The sequence below is a fragment of the Anguilla rostrata genome, chromosome 19 (genome assembly GCF_018555375.3).
Source record: "Anguilla rostrata isolate EN2019 chromosome 19, ASM1855537v3, whole genome shotgun sequence".
NCBI lineage: Eukaryota > Metazoa > Chordata > Actinopteri > Anguilliformes > Anguillidae > Anguilla > Anguilla rostrata.
In genome coordinates this window covers 372,743-393,753 of record NC_057951.1, presented here as the reverse complement: position 1 = coordinate 393,753, position 21,011 = coordinate 372,743, and the positions used below count along the sequence as shown (strand labels likewise).

At 38.0% G+C, this 21,011-nt stretch overlaps 1 protein-coding gene across 13 annotated transcripts in view; it reads left to right on the top strand.

Annotated features, from left to right (window-relative positions):
* Positions 1-21,011, top strand: part of LOC135245714 (NACHT, LRR and PYD domains-containing protein 3-like) — a 126,879-nt gene that overhangs the window by 93,887 nt on the left and 11,981 nt on the right. The window lies entirely within an intron of this gene.

The window sequence follows — 21,011 nt, the reverse complement described above, 5'->3', positions numbered from 1 at the left end:
AACGTTCTGAGAGTTCTGAGAGCTAGCCTTGTAATAACTTGTCACTAGATGGGTTACAGTAGCTTTCTCTGGTCAGAGCGTCACAGGCATCAGCATGAAGGTTGGCTTTTTCTGTATTACTGTTGCTCTACGAGTATCATCAAATTGTCATTGTTGTAGACATCATAAATGGTTGCATGCTTTCAGCAAGAACAGGGACACTGATGTTTCATATTTTTAAGAGACCTTCTATGTTGTGTAAAATTATAGATTCAGTGTTGGCTTTTTTTTTTTTACCTAAACAATTTTTATAAGGAAAATATAACAAAAGCAAATGCGGAAGCATCCATCGAAAGGCAAATCAACACTCAAGAGAAGTAAAAATCATCTTTTTAAAAAATGAACAAAAAACAAGCAAACAGAAAAGAAAACAAAAATAGAATAATAATAATGACAGCATTGCTACTTAAAAAAAAAACAACAACAAGGATTGAGAGCGAGAAAAAAAGATCATTTAAAGAAAAGTAGACAAATGGGATGGAATTGAGAGGTAAAGTTGTATGGAGGGATTGTGGAGTGTGTGGTGTATGCGGATTTGTGTGTATGTATGTGTGTGTGTCATATGTAGGACTGAATATGTAGGAAGAACTCGGATGGCATGACAAGAGAAAGTGGGAATTTGTTGTGAGCTTATCTGGGTATATTGGGCCAGGGAAAAATAAAGTAAAAAAGGAGAAGGTGAAACTGTAATGAACATGAAAGGTGAGTGTGTATGCATCAAGTTAGACTGTGTGTAAGTGTGTAATGTGTATGAGAGAGAGAGAGAGAGAGGAGGGGGGGGTTGGCTAACTGGTTCATTTTGGTTGGATTATAAATTTAGATTATTAATGAATGGTTCCCAGTTTTCTCTGAATTGTGATTTGATTGTGGCTAGAAGCTGATGTTTTTTCTAATGATATGTATTCTGTGAGAAGGTTCAACCATTGCACAGTATTTACGGTATTTCTTGTTTTCCAATGTACTAGGATAGTTTTCTTGGCGACAGTTAGGGCAATGAGTATGGGCCTGGTGTTCTTGGTTGTTGAATTGATCGCGGATATGTCTCCAAGTAGGCAGAGGGAGGGAGATAGTGGGATACTGCAACCCAAGAAACGGGATAATGTTTCAGTGACTATGTGCCAAAAGTGTTGGATGGGTGGGCATAGCCAAGTAGCGTGGAAATAATTGTCCGGGGTGTTTAGAGTGCAGTGTGAGCATATGCCAGTGTCTGCTAGTTCCATTTTATACATCCTGTGTTGAGTAATATGTGCTCTGTGGATTACCTTGAATTGAATTAACTGTAAGTTAGTGTTGTCAGTCATTGTGAATGTGTTGGTGCATATTTGTTGCCAGAAGTCGGCGCTGGGAGAAATGGGCAAATCTACTTCCCATCTTGTAATGGGGAGGTGTATTGTAGAGTCCATATGTGTTAGTAGTTTGTATAGTTTAGAAAGAATTTTCTTCGGAGATGTTATTTTGTCGATTTCTGTTATTAATAATGGTGGCTGCAAGTCATTCAGCGTTATATTGACTTCAGATTTCAGGACAGATTTTAGCTGAAGATATTGAAGGTATTGGTCTCTCCCAACGCCATATCTCTGGATTAGATCTTTAAAAGTGATTAAAGTGTTCTCTTGAAAAATGTGGTGGAGATGTGTAATACCTTTTTGTTTCCATGTGGTGAAATTCAGTGGAGTTTTGTTGAGCTGGAAGTCAGGGTTATGCCAGATTGGGGTGTATTTGCAGGGTGTCAAAGTGGAGTTTGTGATTTTGTTGATTTTCCACCAAGCTTTCAGAGTTGTAGAAATTACAGTGTTCTTAAAGCAGGTGTGGTGTTTTATGTTTATATTGAGGAATGGTAGGTCAGGTGGTGAGATTTCCCTGCATGCTTCTTGTTCGATATCAATACATGAGTTGTTTTGTTGGGTGGGGTGAGTCCATTTATAGATGTATAGCAATTGGTTGGCCAAGTAGTAATTATGAAAATTTGGTGCATCGAGTCCTCCTTGATTTTTATTTTTTTGAAGAGTACCTAATTTGATTCTGGCTTTTTTATTTTTCCAGTAGAATTTGGTTATTATTGAATCTAGGGAGTTGAACCAGTTGGTGGTGGGTTGGTTTGGGATCATAGTAAACAGATAGTTGATTTTTGGTTAAATTGACATTTTGACGGTTGCTATTCTTCCAATTAAAGTGGTAGGTTCATCCATCGTTGTAGATCATCTTCTATTGTTTTTATTAATGGGTTAAAGTTCAGATGGAATAACTTGGACAGCTTGGGGGAAATGTTGACGCCTAAGTACCTGATATTTCCAGTGGGGGGGGGTCAATTCCTGTGTTGCAGCATTCCAATCATCTCCTTCTAAGGGTAAAATTATAGATTTTGTCCAATTTATCGAGTAGTCAGATATTTTTGAGAATGTTTTGATGAGTTTAATGGTTTCTTGGAGGGAATTTTTAGGATCTTGTAGTATAACATCACATCATCTGTGTAAAGGCTGATCTTGTGGTGTGTGTTATGAGTTATAATTCCCTTGATATTTTCATTTTGTCTGATTGCTGCAGCAAGAGGTTCTATGAAAAAAGTGAATAGAGAGGGAGAGAGTGGACATCCTTGCCTATTCCCCCTGTGTAGTGTGAAGCTCTGTGATGTTATTCCATTCGTGGTGACTGTAGCCATGGGTGAGGTGTAAAGTATTTTTATCCAGTGAATAAATGATTCTCCGAAACCAAATTTTTGTAATGTTGCAAATAGAAATGTCCAGTTAACTCTATCGAAGGCTTTCTCTGCATCCAGTGAGGTAATTATTGCTTTTAAACTGTGTTGATTGATGACATTAATTAAATTAAATAGTCTGCACATATTGTTTGATGAATGTCGTCCTTTGATGAATCCAGTTTGGTCGTGATGAATTATGATTTGGGTGACTGTTTCAATTCTGGTGGCTAAAGCTTTGCTAATTATGTTGATGTCAGTATTGATAAGTGATAGGGGACGATAGCTGGAGGGTAGGGTTGGGTCTTTGCCAGGCTTAAGCAATACTGAGATCAACGCAGTGTTCATATGCGGGGGAATTTTGGAGTTATGTTTTATTTCAGGGGCATTCTCAGATAAGAGAAATTTGTTACCAAAAATGTTTAAAGAATTCAGTGGGGAAGCCATCAGGTCCTGGAGCTTTATTGTTGGGCATCTGGGTCAGTGCTTTATGAAATTCAGTTTGTGTTAATGGTTCAGTGCTTGTGCATGTTCTTTGGATAGTTGTGGTAGATTTATTTTATTCAAGAAGGAATTGATGTCTGCTGAACTTGGGTCGATGTCTGAGTAAGCTTCTCAACATACATCTAACTTTTCACATGTTGGATTTATGCTACAAATTCATACCGGGGTCAAAGCAGTGTAAATGATTTGGCAGACAATGCCCATTAGGAACACAAGCCCAGATCCAGATCAAATGAAGACTTGAAGCAGTAAACGATACCACTACCGGGATTTGAACCCTCAACCAAAGGACTGAGAGACAAACAGTTTACAACTGAGCTATTTGGGAAGGCATGTTCCAGTGCATGTTTGGACACACAAAAATACTCAAGGCCCAGGAAATTTTGACACATAGGCTAGATAATGAGGTAACTTTTCATTATACAGCCTTGGTACTTGGGTTACATATGTACTTTTTGTGCAATTTGATGCTAATTAGAGATTGGAGATTTGGCACTGGAAATTGGTGATTTATATTTGAAAGTTCCTGGTCATTCCGGTCATTGGAGAATGGGAAAAGGAGCAACAACATTGGTAATTGACAATATTTGAAAAAAATCATATGCTTTTCAAAAACAAAAAAAAACTGGCTACAGTAAGCTCACTGATGCAGGAGCACGGTTTACCCTTCACCAGTTGTTCAGAAGGCCAAGCCTATGTCGGGATTCAAACTGGGGACCTCCGGCATGTCATGATGTGGGGTTAACCCCCAGCACCACGGAGCATCCTTGATTGGACCTACCGAATTCATGCACTCAAACTGTTGAATTGTCAAGGCTCCAAGCAACGTAAACATTTCTTAAGAAAAATATGAATAATAAAAAAGTCAAATTTATGATGCAAATTGATAAAAGTCCCTTATAGGAAACAGAAGAAAAAGGAATTTTGAATTTAGGTCAAGTAACTCCTGAGATACAGGCTAAAAGTCCTTGCTGTAACGCCACCTGTTGGCTGTTTGCTCCAAGGTTTTGTACACCCCTTCTTCATGATGTCATAAATGTCTGTACTAAATTTCATGTCGATTGGATGTTCACAATGGAAATTAGAAGTTGCTGAATTTTGATTGGTTGCTGGCAGCCACATTGATAAAGTTATCAAAGCAATATTTTGACAAAAGTTAGAAAAATGAGCCACTGTACCAAATTTGAATTTATTCTGAAAATTTGTCACTGAAAAAAAAGCCATTTTTAGTTATAGTACCTCCTAGTGGTCTGTTTGTATGAAATTTGGGGATCCTCCACAGAATGTCGTATGTGTGACGTTTCGTGAAAATTAGACAATGCGTTGACGAGATACAAGACATCTACTGTACTTAGGCATTTTGATAAAAATTGATTGGCTCGTATATTGGAAACGGATTGACATATCGAAATTTCTTTAACAACTTAAGATCTGTGAAGTCTGTAGATGATCCTGACTAAGTTTTGAGATGACTGGGCCAACGGTTTCTGACGAGATGTTGAAAATAGGTTTTTGAGAAAATTGAGAAAAGTCGCAAAATTTGACATTTTTAGAGCAGCCATTGGAGCAAAGATGCACATGACTTGAGAGATTGACATGAAGAAAGAATTTTGACTTTAGGCCACACTGTTCTTGAGATATGAGCCAAAATGCAAACTTGATTATTACAGCGCCACCTATGGGCACAGTATCTCAGGTTTTGGGGCCTGAGTAGTGGGGGGAATTTGGGACCATGTTGTCAAGTTTTATGTTCATAGGTCTTACAGTTTTTGCTGCACAAACACTTTTAGGGGAGAAAAATAAATAATAAGAATAATCAGACCAAAAATAATAGGGTTTGAGCAGCTTCGCTGCTTGGACCCCTAATTAAAATACATAAAAATACAACACAAAACCGATAATAAAACAAATGTACTAACTAAAAGCCGTCCTAAATAGGTGCGTTTTCAGCTGTGTTTTAAAACTGTCAACTGACGATGCAAATCTGATATGTTCTGAAAGAGTGTTCCACATCTTTGGGGCATAAAAACAAATGGCTAACTCTCCACTTTGTTTATGCTTTGCCTTTGGAATCTTGAGCAGACCAGCACTAGAGGATCTTAAGGCTCTATTTGGGACATATTTGGATAAGCAATATATATTTATGTGCAAAGCTATTTAGTGCTTTAAAAACGAGTACTTTAAAATCAACTCTAAAAGCCACAGGTAGCCAGTGTAAGGTAGCAAGGACAGGGGAAATGTGAGCTCTCATTTTTGTCCTGATCAGTATTCTTGCAGCTGCATTTTGAATATTCTGTAGTCTATTAATTGACTTTTTTGGATGTCCAGCAAAAGAGCATACAATAATCAAGCTGCTGGGTAATGTGTATTGACGCTCAGGGTCCTATTAGGCACAGTCACAGTGAGTCACTAATCCGTTGTGTGCAGCATCTCATATCTATGTTCTGAAATCCAAGAAAGGTACAGAGTATCACAGCTTTAATTCCTTCAGAATAGCTGCACATTATTTTATGAAAATGTACAATTGCTGTAGATCCTCTTTCTATGATAAACGAAGTTTAAATCCTTTAAATTAATGTTAGCTCAATGTACCACACATTCGCTACAAACATGCATGGACAATAAGCGCACAGTCTGTACTAAATTCACATAATCAATTGCGTATGCTATATTAGCTTTTTGGAATTTGACTGCAAGAGAAAAGGTCTTACTCTGGAAATGTTTCTTAAATGAAAGAATGCAGTTTTTGTCACTGAGTTTATGTGTGAATCAAAAATGACCCCCAAGTTCTTTACTTTTGGTTTAGATTTTATCCCAAGAGGGCAGAATTTATTTACAAGTTTTTCCCTCTGAACGCCTGGACCTACAAGAAGAACCTCTGTTTTTTCCTCATTCAATTTCAGGAAGGTTTTGGGCATCCAGCTAGTGATGTCTGACAGACAGTCAACCAATGTATTAAAAACATTGTTGTCATCTGGCCCTACAGACATACATAACTGTGTATCATCTGCATAGGTATGGAATTCTACACCATGTTTGCCAATAATTTTGCCTAAGGGGAGCATATACAGAGTGAAGAGTAGAGGCCTAAGTATCGATCCCTGTGGAACTCCACAAGTAATATCAGCCTTCTTCGAGACATGGTCACCTAGACAGACATAAAATGTGCTCCCTGTCAAATATGGCTGAAACTATTTTAGCACAGTTTCTGAGAGACCAACCCAATTCTTAAGGCGGTGCATTAGTATTTCATGGTCTATGGTGTCAAATGCAGCACTCAAGTCTAAAAGAATAAGAACTGATATATTATTATCATCAATACTCTGTCTGAGGTCATTAACTACCTTCACCAAAGGTCTCTGTGCTATAATTTGAGCGAAAACCAGGGTCATAATCAAATGGCCCTATTATGGACCTGCCCACATCCTGGTCTATATCTCCACCCAGTCACATGTTCTGGTTGATGTACCTGACAAAGACCTTTGAGGTCGAAACGTTGTACCATTATATCACTTTGGGAGCAGAAAAAACAGTGTGTGGATATACTCTCTCTTCTTACTATTATTATCAGTTACTCATAGAAAACACAGTACATAAAGAAATCTCAACAAAAACATGTTTTCAACATACAAAAATGCCAAGATACTCACCCATACAAAGCACTGTCTATAAGCCTATAATTAAAACTTGCAAAATTTAGGCTTTTAAAAGTATTGACATCAATACTTTTGATATAAAAAAGGGGTGGGGCGGTGAATAAATAAATACATATAATAATGTAAAACATTTTTTTAATCTTACAAAACTATCCAGGCATATGTTTTCCCAATTAATGTACTGTATGTCTGTGGGTTGCATAAAGTTTAGCACAATAGTACCATTTATTTTACAATGTAAAAATCATATTTGTGAACAATAATAATAATAATAATAATAATAATAATAATAATAATAATTTTATTCCAAACAGCACCCAAAGCACTGGATGCAGACAATTGTTCAAACACAATTTCAGGTGTAAAAGCTGAATAGCTAAATTTCTGTGATTGGCGTTTCACTTTCATGTGACACAAACTTTGAATGACAACATTCTCAACATAGAATGAGACCATCTAACAGCTCATGATATTAGCTCTCCAACAACACCAAACATGACTTTACTGCATATTAGATTGGCTACGTAGTTTAGACAAAGAAAAAGAAAGCGCATAATTTACGCACCGACATAGCCTATTATTATTATTCACCTCCAGGACCGGCAACAAAAACAGATATATTGTCTCAGAAACGTCAAAACAATCGTGATACATCTACGCCTTTGGATCATGCTTTTGATTGGATAATATATGTAACTCACCGAATCACTGACCACTAGAAACGTGCTTTTGACCCGTCGTCCATTTTGCTTTTGACACGCCCCGTACTCTGGTCTCCAGATACTCCCGACTCGAGAAAGAGACTGTGGGTCAGAGCTCACATTTCAGCCCTGAAATGCAAATAAAATAAAATAAAATTAAATTAAATGTGTTGTGGCGCATTTTGAATAAATTATTATTATTAATTACATTTATATAGCACTTTTCCAAATGCTCAAAGTGCTTTACAGTGAAGGGGAACTCACCTCACCCACCACCAATGTGTAGCACCCACCTGGGTGATGCACGGCAGCCATTTTGCGCCAGAACGCTCACCACACATTAGCGAAGGTGGAGAGGGAGAGAACGTTTATTTAGCCAATTAAATCTGGGGATGATTTTTAGTGGCAAGTTTGTGAGAGCCAGATCTGGGATTTGGCCAGGACACCGGGGAACCCCCTACTCTTAGCGATAAGTGTCATGGGATCTTTAATGACCACAGAGAGTCAGGACCTCGCTTTAACGTCTCATCCAAAAGACGGCATCTCCTACAGCACAGTGTCCCCATCACTGCACTGGGGTTTTATTTGTACCAGAGGGAAGATTGCCCCCTGCTGGCCCACCAACACCACTTCCAGCAGCTACTCAGTATTCCCTGGTGGTCTCCCATCCAAGTACTAACCAAGCCCACACCTGCTTAGCTTCAGCCATTTGGCAGGAGCAGAGTGCATGGAGGTATGGCTGCTGACGAATAAAATGAAGTGGAACTGGTAAGAGCAGGTATCGTGGAAAGTCAGCTCTCGTTAGTTTTTTATTTTATTTTAATACTTCACAAACACATTTGATGAGTATATGAAGGGCAAATAACCTTAAAAATTCTCAACAAAAAAAATAGAGAAAAAAAGAAACAGTTGATTGGGGAAGGCACAAGAAAATGTAGACAAAATACCAAAAATTACACAAACATATAAACAAAAGCATGTGCTTGTTATTTCTTATTATTTTGTAATAAGAAATAACAAAAATTACTTACCTCACACATTAGCATGTTACATAGGGCCATCACATGGGTCAGTGACTGGCAGGAAGACTGGTGGAGTGTTAAATTATTTAGTGATTTATTTATTTATTTATTTTATTTGCTGTCTGTAGTAGGTATTTGTCTTGAGATGGTTTGTTATAACCAAAAAGGCTTATTTGTGTGTTCAGCCTACAGATTACACCATTATATTGAAGAACTTTAAGTACCAACGTCAATATAATTCACGCCTCTCTGTTTTTCAGGCTTATCAGTGGTTTGCATCTTGTAGTGTACCCTCTGTAGTCCTGCTGGTGTAGTCTTCTACGTATGGTAGACTTTGATACATCTACACCTGCATCAAGGAGAGTGGTTTTGATCTGTTGGGCTGTTGTCAGGGGGGTTTTCTTCACCATAGAGACTATTCTGCGGTCATCCACTCATTGGCCAACAACAACTGAGTTCCATTTAATGTCCAAAACTGATTTTTTCATCGCAGTACGTTAATCCACACGATACGGTCTTATTTTTTTCAGTCCCTTTTCAATGGATAAACAGTTTTTACGGATTGGATCAGCTGTATCTGAAAGTATTTGGATATTCTGTAGATTCAGTATGGCAAAGAATGTGTCATTAGCTCAACTACACAAGCTGCTGGATCAACAAAAATCATTATTTAAAGAAGCCTTGCAACAGATGGAGAATAGTTACAAGAGGTTTGTAAAGACTATAATGGATAATACCAACAGTAGTTTGGATGGCATTCTAAAAGATGTGGAAGACCTCAAAGTCAGTCTCCAATGCACACAGAAGGATGTGGATCAACTCAAAGAGGCATGCAACAAAATCTCATCTGACGGTAAATCCTTTGAGGGTGATATCCATAAACTAGCTGAGTCCCTACTTACAATGTATTACAAATCAGGTTACCTTGAAGGACAGTCCAGGCGCAATAATCTGGTTATTGATGGAGTTTTTGAGTCAGACAATGAAAAATGGGCTGACACTGAACAGAAAGTACTTAAATTATTCGGAGAAAAACTGGATCTGGACCCAACCAAAATAGAAATTGAGAGAGCCCATCGCACTGGAAAAGTGCCCAACAATGTCCAGTCAAACACTGGGAATGAATCCAGTTTGCCTGGAAGGAAGGAAAGTTGATAGGCCAAGGTCCATTGTAGTCAAATTCCTCAGGTTTAAGGACAGAGAAAGAGTCTTGTGGAATGCTAATAAACTCAAGGGGACTAAAATATTTATTAATGAAGGCTATCCTGAGGCTGTGAGACAGAAGAGAAGGGAGCTGATACCTAAGATGCTGGAAGCCAGAAAGAATGGAGACTATGCAGTGTTAAGATATGACAAGCTCATCACTCGCCCTGGTCGTCAGAAAGAGAGAGGAACACAGAACTGTATATCAACAAAGAGCACTAACACGAACTGTAGGCAGGGGGCCGTGTATGATTTTACCTTGATGCTATGATGAAATTACCAAAAAAAGGCTTGTTAATGGCTCATCTGAATGCATGTAGTCAGCGGAACAAAATACATGAAATTGGTTGCCTAGTACAGTTATACAATATCCGCATTCTAACTATATCAGAAACCCACTTGGACTCATCATTTGAAAATGAGGAGATATCAATACACCGGTACAATATCTTTAGAAAGGACAGAAGTAGATTTGGTGGTGGTGTTGCTGTCTACATCCAAAGCCATATTCCAGCAGTATACAGGGCAGACCTAATAATCAGCAACACGGAGGCTCTATGGGTGCAAGTTCACCAATGAAAACCCATTCTTATTGGCTGCTGCTACAGGCCTCCGAGTGCTGATATAAAGTATCTTGAAGAGATGTGCGGCATGTTAGATAAAGCCTCTGATGAAAATAGAGAATTATATGTACTGGGAGATATGAACATTGATTGGCTAGACACTAGGTGCCCATTGAAATCTAAGTTATATTCTATGACTCAGGCCTGTAATTTAACTCAAGTCATGTCATTTCCAACAAGAATTTTTACGAATAAGTTTGGCAAAACCTCATCAACATGTATCGATCATATTTTTACGAATAATCCTGTGCACTGCTCAAAGGCAGTTTCTCTATCAGTTGGATTTAGTGATCATTACTTGGTTGCTTTGTCTAGAAAGACCAAAATCCCCAAAGGGGGTAATAAGGTTATCTATAAGAGATCGTACAAACATTTTAAAACAGAAACATTTCTGCAAGAAGTGGAACAGGTACAATGGTCTAATGTATGCAATGAGAATGATCCTGAAGCTGCACTTACAGAGTTCATGAATTTATTCATGAAAATTGTGAATGGTCATGCTCCACTGACAAAATTTACAGTAAAAGCTAACAATGCTCTATGGATTGATAAAGAGTTGAAAGATTTGATGACTTTAAGAGACAATGCAAAGAAAACAGTTAATAGAGTATGTAGTCTATCAGTTAGACAAGAATACTGTTAATTAAGGAATCTTGTGACTAAGTTAAATAAATGTAAAAAGAAAGAATATTACAAGCATAGGATTAATGAAGTAAAAAATGATGGGAAAAAAACTATGGACTACAATGAATGAAATAATGGGCAGGACATCTAACACGTCTATTTCATTTATCCAATCTAATGGAGTATTTATAACAAAACCATATGAAATCGCAAATTACTTTAATGACTTTTTCATAGGTAAGGTTGAAAACTCAGAAACAACATGCAATCTAGTGATGGTGCAGTATCAAACAAATTAATTAGTAATGGCATAATGGAAAATAATAACTGCCACTTTGAGTTTCAGCAGATCAGCAGAGATGTGGTTATGGAAATGTTAATGTCACTACCCGATTGTAACCCTTCTGGCACAGATAATCTTGAAAATGAGGAGATATCAATACATCGGTACAATATCTTTAGAAAGGACAGAAGTAGATTTGGTGGTGGTGTTGCTGTCTACATCCAAAGCCATATTCCAGCAGTATACAGGGCAGACCTAATAATCAGCAACATGGAGGCTCTATGGGTGCAAGTTCACCTACCCCACCTAAAACCCATTCTTATTGGCTGCTGCTACAGGCCTCCGAGTGCTGATATAAAGTATCTTGAAGAGATGTGCGGCATGTTAGATAAAGCCTCTGATGAAAATAGAGAATTATATGTACTGGGAGATATGAACATTGATTGGCTAGACACTAGGTGCCCATTGAAATCTAAGTTATATTCTATGACTCAGGCCTGTAATTTAACTCAAGTCATGTCATTTCCAACAAGAATTTTTACGAATAAGTTTGGCAAAACCTCATAAACATGTATCGATCATATTTTTACGAATAATCCTGTGCACTGCTCAAAGGCAGTTTCTCTATCAGTTGGATTTAGTGATCATTACTTGGTTGCTTTGTCTAGAAAGACCAAAATCCCCAAAGGGGGTAATAAGGTTATCTATAAGAGATCGTACAAACATTTTAAAACAGTAACATTTCTGCAAGAAGTGGAACAGGTACAATGGTCTAATGTATGCAATGAGAATGATCCTGAAGCTGCACTTACAGAGTTCATGAATTTATTCATGAAAATTGTGAATGGTCATGCTCCACTGACAAAATTTACAGTAAAAGCTAACAATGCTCTATGGATTGATAAAGAGTTGAAAGATTTGATGACTTTAAGAGACAATGCAAAGAAAACAGTTAATAGAGTATGTAGTCTATCAGTTAGACAAGAATACTGTTAATTAAGGAATCTTGTGACTAAGTTAAATAAATGTAAAAAGAAAGAATATTACAAGCATAGGATTAATGAAGTAAAAAATGATGGGAAAAAAACTATGGACTACAATGAATGAAATAATGGGCAGGACATCTAACACGTCTATTTCATTTATCCAATCTAATGAAGCATTTATAGCAAAACCACATGAAATCGCAAATTACTTTAATGACTTTTTCATAGGTAAGGTTGACAAACTCAGAAGCAACATGCAATCTAGTGATGGTGCAGTATCAAACAAATTAATTAGTAAAGGCATAATGGAAAATAATAACTGCCACTTTGAGTTTCAGCAGATTAGCAGAGATGTGGTTATGGAAATGTTAATGTCACTACCCGACTGTAACCCTTCTGGCACAGATAATCTTGATGGTAAATTGCTTAAATTAGCGGCCACCTACGTCACTACTCCTATAGCCCATGTATTCAATAAATGTCTAATCCATGGGGTTCATCCAACTCTTTGGAAGGAAGCTAAAATCATTCCACTTCCAAAAGATAAAAATAGTGCTTTTAATGGGCCCAATAGTCGCCCTATAAGTATTTTACCGGCACCGAGTAAATTAAATGAAAAAATTATCTTCAAATAAATTAAGGATTATTTCTCCAGTAATAAATTGATATCCAATACTCAGCATGCTTGTAGAGAAAGCCATTCTACATGTACTGCACTTGCAGAAATGACTGATGACTAGATAAAATACATTGATAATAGATGGTGGAAGCAGTCATGCTAGATTTTAGTGCAGCATTCGATGTAATAGATCATGGAAATTACAGTGCTATGGCTTTTCATGTACTGCAGTCTCCTGGATAAAGGACTACCTCACAGGAAGAAAGCAAAGAGTGTTCTTTAATGGCAGCTTATCTAATTCAAAGGACATACATTGTGGGATTCCACAAGGCAGTTGCCTGGGGCCATTACTGTTAAGAATACGAAGGTTGTGATGTATGCTGATGACACTACACTGTACTGTGCTGCCACATCGGCCAATGAGCTTACTGCCACTTTAAATAATACACCTGACAGATGTATATAAGTGGGTCGAGCAATAAACTGGTACTTAATATTGCCAAAACAAAGTCTATTGTCTTCGGATCAAGACATTCGTTGGTAAACAAACCATAGTTAAACTTAGTAATAGGTACCACAATCATTCGACAAGTTAATAATAAAACTTTTGGGTCTCACAATTGTAAGCTCATTGTCTTGGTCCGATCACATAGACAACATCGTCTCTAAAATGGGTAGAGGGATTGGTATGACAAGAAAATGCTCATCCTATCTCACACCCACTATACTGAAACAAGTTATACATTCACTGGCCTTATCGCACCTTGAGTATTGTCCAGTCATGTGGTCATCAGCAACAAAAAAAGATTTGCAAAAACTTCAGGTTGCTCAGAATAAAGCAGCCCGGTTGGCACTGGGCTGCTCCATTCATACTAGTACCATACAAATGCACTCATGCCTTTCATGGCTTTCGGTTGTTAAAAAGGTTTCTCTAAGTCTCCTGATGTTCCTTAGATCAGTAATAAGCTCTGATAAACCTGCTGGCCTTGCTGAACGGTTAGTAAGCGTATCTAAAAAATATGGTTATAGCACAAGAGGCACAAGCGATGGTCACCTACCACTACCCAAACCAAGAATTAACCTACTTAAACAGACCATCAGTTACAGATCAATTTCAATATGGAATTCACTGCCAAAGTATATAATTTCAAGTGTCAATAGCAAGTATACTTTTAAAAAGCATGTAAAAAATAATCTGGCAAAAATGGCTGAATGACTGGACAGTACTCAAACCTACATGCACACATATGTAGCATACCCGCGCACACGTACATACACGTGGGCAGGCACACACACACACACACACACACACACACACACACACACACACACACATACTTACACATAAATACAACCTTCATGTCTGTAATCTGCACTCAGGTATTTATAATCACGGCTCAAAGCTTTGAAGATGAACTCTAATTGTTATTAAATATATAAATGGATTTTTTTCTTTCTTTTTTACGTAAGGTGGCTTAACTTAGTTGTCCTTGTGTAAGCATCTGAACAGTGTATATATATCTCATAAAAAACATGTTTTCAACGACGAAAGAATTGAGGAAATATTGGGTAGCATTGCTTTGGAATACATCTTATTTAAGTTCGGTGAGGCAAGATAGCCTATATTGTTTGTAGTACCGTAACTTGGTGTCATTTTGATATCAATATTTTAATGGCAGGTCTGGACTGGTCTTGTATGTGTGAGTAACTTGGCATTTTTGTACGTTGAAAACGTGTTTTTTATGAGATATCATTTGAGAGTGAGAAATGTGAAGTGACCCTGTAAGAAACTGTTGTTGTTTACGTAGTAATTGTTTGTATGTGGCTAGATAGAGAACAGGCGAGGAAACATGAATGTAGAAACGTGGCGTTTGCTGATAAGAAGGTTTTGTACGGTAGCCAAGTGAAGAAAGATAGTGAGTAGAAATGGCACAGTCGTGAACTGGTGTAACTTCTTAATAAAAGGAATACATTTGCCGTCATGAAATGCATATGGGTGGCCATGAGTGAGTTTTGGTAAAGAAAATATAAAAGCTTAAGAAAACATTAGTGTAAAAGAGGAAATGATCTGCCTGAGGGTGAGGCGGGATTCAATCCTTCAACCAGAGGTTTACCAGTCTGTGACTTTGTTAGTGCAGCACCATGACATAGCTATGCAATGCGTGAAATATCATTAGCAAACCTGTCCGTGGTTTTAAAGAAGAACACAGGCCAGTAAGCACAGAAGAGTTCCCGTTGAATCCATATGGCTTTGCAATATTGTAGCCGGTTAATAACTGAACGTGCAGACGGTACGTCATAATGCAGTGTATACGTTTGGTGAACGGCGAGTAGATATGGTGCAAAAGCAATAATTGAGAAGTAGTAGGCAATTATTAGTGAGGGTAAAAGCAGGTTGAAGAAACGTGTTCCTAGCAGGGCGTGAACCTAGGACCCAATGTTCCCAGGACAACGCAAAATCCCCTTAGTTTGGGGCTTTATTGTGTGGACATGTGAAGTTGTTTATGAAATCTGTCTGTTGAAATGGGGTCAGAATGTACAGAATTTAATGTTTTTTAAGGGGTGAGTGTCTGTGGCTGTTGTAGTTATTTCTGTGGGGAACCCTGAAAAGTGCCAAACTCTCGGTGCTGTATAGGTATGGGGCATGCCCCCCCAAGGCGTAACTTGGCGGGATGGCATATCTGCCATTCCAATATGTCTATGGAATCAACTGCACAGTAATATTGCTTTGACCCAATGTTCTCTGTCAGCACATTCAGCAATTTCATTTGTCCAGTCGGGAGCTGCGAATCGGGAGCCAATTTAAACGTCGTAATCACTGGCGATCAAACGCCATTTTCAAATAAATTGTGTAAATGAACAGATTACACAAATACCACAACTTTTGTTTTCCCGCATAATTTACGAACCGACATATTATTCACTTTCAGGAGCGACAACAAAAACAGATATGCTGTCTCAGAAATGTCAAAGCAATACTGGTACATCAACGCCTTTGGATCATGCTTTTGATTGGATAATATATGTGCCTCGCAGAATCATCGACCAATAGAAACATGCTTTTGACCCGTCGTCCATTTTGCTTTTGACACGCCCTGTACTCCGGTCTCCAGATACTCCCTACTTGAGAATAAGATTGTGGATCAGAGCTCACATTTCAGCCCTGAAATGCAAATAAAATAATAAAATAAAATGTCTTGTGGTGCATTTTGAATGAAATGAAGTGGAACTGGTAAGAGCAGGTAACATGGAAAGTCAGCTCTTGTTGGTTTTTATTATTTTATTTAAATACTTCACAAACAAACATATTTGATGAGTATGCAAAGGGCAAATAGCCTAACCTTAAAAATTGTCAACAAAAAAAAGTGAGAGAGAAAACAAAAGGAAAGCGTTGATTGGGGAAGGCACAAGACATACAGACAAAATACCAAAAATTACACAAACTTATAAACAAAAGCACATGCTTGTTATTTCTTATTATTTTGTAATAGAAAATAACAAAAATCACTTACCTCACACATTAGCGTGTTACATAGGGCCATCACTCAGGATGTTAAAGGGTCAGTGACTATGGCAGGGAGACTGGTGGAGCGTTAAATTATTTATTTATTTAATTTGCTGTCTGTAGTAGGCTATTTGTCTTGAAATGCTTTGTTATAATCAAAAAGGCTTATTTGTGTGTTCAGCCTACAGGTTAGGCTACACCATTATATTGGAGAACGTTAAATCCCTACATTATAATTCACAAGTTGTTGAATAGGCCTGCTATATGTAGGCTATGTGCTAAAATTTGGCAAAGATCTACATGGATTAAATATTTGTTTCTTCTGCATAACTTATTAAATACCGTGACTGATGCAGCTAAGAAATAGTATAAATATATAAAACTCCGCCCATCGAACATTCAGTTCAGCCAGTAAATAAGGAAATGCGGTCCAAAAGAGAAACTGAAACTTAGCGGTCATTTTAAAAACGGAGGAGAAAGAATCCCCAGAAAAAAAGGAATTAAATTAAATGTAAAAAACGGAGTAAACAGTCTGTTGTGGAGTGGAACTGAGGTAAGAGAAGATGAAGGTAAAGGGATGCGAGAAGGAATGGGAATCTGCATTAATCCGCGTAATTCAGAAACACTGACAACTGCAACTGGCAATAAAATGGTGTGTTTAAGGCGTAGCCTGATAAGCTAAGAGCTCACATACCGAATAGAGTCCGAACATACCATTTAGACCAGAAAGTAATATTGAAATAACCTTCAAGAAATTTTACTTCAGTAGCCTATTTTTGATATTCCATGACCAATTCTACCTCGTGAGGAGGTAGCCTAGCGAGTCGGAGGTCACAGGACTTGTCGCTTGTTGTTGACATTTTGACGCTGCAGTATAAACCCGGATTTTGTTTTTAATTAAACAATCAAGAGGTTGTTACTTATTCTTTTATGTTTTATAAAAAATCATTCCAAAATGGTTTGCAAAATACAGCAAAATACAGTGGAGTGATTATATTAGGCAGAGATTACTGTAGGCCTATATTTCATTTCATTTCAACTTTATTCAAGACTCACCTTAAAAAGAGGTCCATAGCAGGTAAAATAGACAATACAGATAATGGCACATATGTTATCATCTTACTTATAGTTGGACACCATCCAAAACCCGGACATATGCTCCCCTGCGGCGTTTGTCCCGTCCTGTTCATTTAGGGGGGGGGGTAGGTGTCCGATATTTAGGATGATTAAACTACCTTTCTGAGAAATGTCATGTCCATCCAAACATATATGGACATATTAGGACGACTTTAATAAACATTACCCTGTTCGAGTGAATAAAATGACCCAATTCGGCACTGGATGGCGATATCGCGACAGTTTACTGTCTACTGTCGCAGGCTGACTGGGGGTGTCTGTCTATGGGCAGACTAGCAGTGCGGCTAGGCTAACCGGCGAAGGTCTTCTAGTTTTCCCACTAGGAAAAAAAATAAGGTTAGCTGACCTTACAATTCATATATGTATGTGTTTGTGACAAGTGGTGCTATGGGTAATGGCTGCTTCCTACTTGCTAAGAGTCATAATTTAAGTGGTGATATCTGGAATTCACGTTTTAGATAGTCAAAACTGAATTGTAGATATCTTTAATTGGAGTTACATAGAACTTCATGGCGAAACTAGTCAAAATCTAATTAGAGATATCTTAAATTAGCGTTTTGACTAGTCATAAATTAATGACAAATATCTGTAATGTGAAACCGCACAAGTTAAAATGGCTTGCCATTTTTGGCTAGTAATATCTTAGATTCAGTTATCCAAAAAAGATCATTTAGATATTGTCAGGATTCTGCCCTTTTCTGTTTCTGTTTTTTCCTTTTCTGGGCCGCCAGATGGCGGTACTTCAGTTTGTATTTCAGTTTGCTCACTCTAGTTCAGAGGTGGGTAACCCGGCTTCAAAGAGTAAAAAGACTGACCATGCATTTGCTCCAGCACCATGCACTAAACCAGCTGATCACAATAATTAGTTCTCCCATCATGCTGAAGAGTTATGCTAATTAGAATCAGCTGGTTTAGTGCTGGTGGTGGAGCAAATGCATTGTCAGTCTTTTACTCTTTGAAGCCGGGTACCCACCTCTGCTCTAGTTACCCTGTGTTAATTGTATTATTGTTTTCAGTTATTCTGTCATTGTTTTTCTTGTGTCTCGTTATCCCTCCCTGCTCTGTTGTTGTTCACCTGTGTCTTGTTATCGTTGTGGCTATTTAAGTTCTCGTTTCCTGACTTGGGTGCTGGTTCCTTGTGTTTCTGCTGAGAGTATCTGCCTGTCTGTTTCTGCCGTGTTTCTGTTGTGAGTTCTGCTGATGCTTGATTCTGCTGTTTTTGTTTTTGAAAGTGGTGTGCCTTGTTTTTGTTCCCTGTTTTCTGTTACCTGTATGAGAGTAAAGTCTTTGATTGGATTTGCCTTTTTGGAGTTCCTGGTGTTTTCCCACTCTGTGTTTGGGTCCTGGTCCCCCCCGTTACCTGACACATCTTAAATCCGGAGGAATGAAAGATATCTAACTGAATTTATGACTAAATCAGAACTAATGTGGAGATCTCTAATTTGAGTTATGACTAGTCATAATTGAAATGGCGATACAGTATCAAGAGTTCACGTTTTGGATAGTCAAAACTGTATTGTAGATATCTTTTAATTGGAGGTCCCATACAACTGAATGGTGAAAGTAACTTCAATCTTACTACAAAATGTGATTCAGGATATTAAAAGTTTTTTGATGAGTGAAAATGCAGTTGGATCTTAAATTAGCTCGGACTAATCATAAATCAGTTCCAGATACCTGTAATGTGAATCTGGTCAGGCTATTAAATGTTTGCGATACAACACCTTAATTGGCACTAAACAGGCACAGAAAACAAACTAAGATTGGGGAACTGGTGCCCTCTAGTATGACGGTTGGATTCAGGTAGGGTTGTTATTTCCCAAAAATATATAAAAATAATTGGCACCCTAAAGATTCTTGTATAAAATCAAACTCAATCTACACCAATATTAAGAGAAACTCTTGTGGCCTTCCATGGCTTCCTGTTTCACTGGAGGATTAAACTGAGAACCTGCTTGTGAAACCCATTTTTCGTCTTCACCACAGAGAAAGACAAAGAACTGACGATCGAAATTAAAATAGTTGCTGACCTTTGAAAATCAGGCCAATGGACAAAAAATAAACTGAAGATGCTAGTTACTACTGTGAGGACAATATTGAAGAAGTTTAAAACTGCTGGAGGACAGCATGGTGGTGTGTGTGGAGTTTGCATATTCTCATCCCATGTCTGCATGGGTTTCCTCCCACAGTCCAAAGACATGCAGGTTAAGCTAATTGGAGACACTAAATTGCTTGAATGTATGAGTGTGTAAGTGCATGGTGTGTGTGCCCTGTGATGGACTGGTGACCTGTTCAGGGTTTTTTCCTGCCTCTTGCCCAATGCATGCTGAGACAGGCTCCAGCCCCTCTCACAACCATGTCCAGGAATATGATGTAGGATGGATTTAAGGATGCATATACTGAAAAGAAAAATACGGTGGTGGATCTTTAATGTTATGGGGCTACTTTGCTCACACTGGTCCTGGGGCCCTTGTTAAGGAAAGCAGCATTGTGAACTCTACCCAAGTACCAGGACAATTTAGCCCTAAATCTGACTACCTCTGCCAGCAGACTGAAACTAGTGGATCTTTCAGCAAGACAATGGCGCCAAATTCATGTTAAAATCCACAAATAAAAAGGTTAATGATGCAGAAGCATCATTGTGCAATGGCTACAACAGTCTAAGACTGCTGAAACTCCCTGAAAACCTGTGAACTCAATTGAACAGCACAGCCCATAAGCACAGGATCAACAAAGACATCAGGATCTGGAAAGATTGTGGGTGGAGGAAGAGTCTAAGATCCCTCCCAATGTGTTCTCTGGTCTTATAGACGTTATGTAAAAAGACTCAGTGCCATTATCCCTGCGAGGGGAGGGTGCACACAGTACCAAATACAGGGGTGCCAATAATTGTGACGTGTCATTTTGGTAGTTTCCATTATATCATTAAATATTTTCCATATGTTGGACAATGAAAATATACCTCACGGTCTTAGTAATTGTTATCATGGGTGCAGAATATTTTGGAAGGAATTGTATTACTGTACAAGTTTATGGCTCAGTTAAATTCCAGATTTGTCGCTGTCTGTTCTATGAGATTTGATGTATGTGTGTGTGTGTGTTATAACAAATTCAGACCAATTTAAACAGAATGAACACGCTATATTCACGGGAATCTATTCAAACGGAATTTATATATTACAACAGAGGCAGTTGTCCGGTTTCCAGGGAAACAAATCCAGAAAACGTGCCAAAAATAATAAGTCCCGAAACCAAAATTAATGCATGAGTGCAAGAATCTTCTTTCCTCTCCAAAAACAAATAATTAAGCAATGCATTTCATTAAAGAAGCAAAATAAAAACCAAAAAAGCATCAGCTCACCCTCCTGATGCAGTAGAAGAGAATTCTTTTAAAACGTAGGTTCAGCAGGTTAC